Source organism: Xyrauchen texanus, chromosome 13, assembly GCF_025860055.1.
Source record: "Xyrauchen texanus isolate HMW12.3.18 chromosome 13, RBS_HiC_50CHRs, whole genome shotgun sequence".
In the NCBI taxonomy this organism is placed as follows: domain Eukaryota; kingdom Metazoa; phylum Chordata; class Actinopteri; order Cypriniformes; family Catostomidae; genus Xyrauchen; species Xyrauchen texanus.
In genome coordinates, this window is record NC_068288.1 from 11,530,022 (window position 1) to 11,530,836 (window position 815).

General features: G+C 40.0%; 1 non-coding gene across 1 annotated transcript; it reads right to left on the bottom strand.

Moving 5' to 3' along the window:
- Positions 1-340: 340 nt before the first annotated feature.
- Positions 341-459, bottom strand: LOC127654518 (5S ribosomal RNA). Its single transcript, XR_007971951.1, has one exon. It is a non-coding gene; the product is annotated as a 5S ribosomal RNA (ribosomal RNA).
- Positions 460-815: the final 356 nt, after the last annotated feature.

An 815-nucleotide genomic window follows, 5' to 3' on the forward strand; every position in this document is an offset into this window, starting at 1 on the left:
AACCCTTCCCCACTCAAAGAAAGTCCTCTGGACACGTTCGATGGGAAATGTGCAACTCATTTTGCGGCAGCAAAGCACTTTGTTGGCACTTTCCTTCTCTGTGTGTTGCTGTCAAGAGGCAGCCAAAAAATAAAACCAGCCTCTGGACTGCCCCCTGGAGGAGGCAAGAAAAAGGACCAGGCTGTCATTTGCCACAGAGAAGGCAAAATGAAGGAACTAGATTGGGGGGGGTGTCTATTTACTAAGGATGAATGAATAAAATAAAAAAAAGAATAAAAAAAAAAAATGTCAGCTGTGGCAGGAGGACGTGTATTAGTTAAACCAATCCAGGAGAAGCAAAAGCTTACAGCACCTGGTATTCCCAGGCGGTCTCCCATCCAAGTACTAACCAGGCCCAACCCTGCTTAGCTTCCGAGATCGGACGAGATCGGGCGCGCTCAGGGTGGTATGGCCGTAAGCGAAAGATGCTGTGAACAGACGGCTATTTAAAGAAAGCCCACTATGGGCTGAAATATGTGCCACCAGAAACTGAATTTGAACCATTTATATTTGAATTTGAATGGCTAAACTTGAATAATTGCATTGAAAAACTGAATTTGAATCACATCATTTGAAACTGTATTGTTTAATTAAAATTGAATTTATTCAAAAACTGAATCTGAATTGTATCATTTGAAATTGAATTTATTCGTTTGGAACTGAAGTCCAATAAAATTTGATCCTCACTGAAAATTAAACTCTCTATATATCTTCACATTCACTTCTCACAATTCAGATTCAGTTCTCAAATTCAATTTCAAGTTACTGAGACAGAC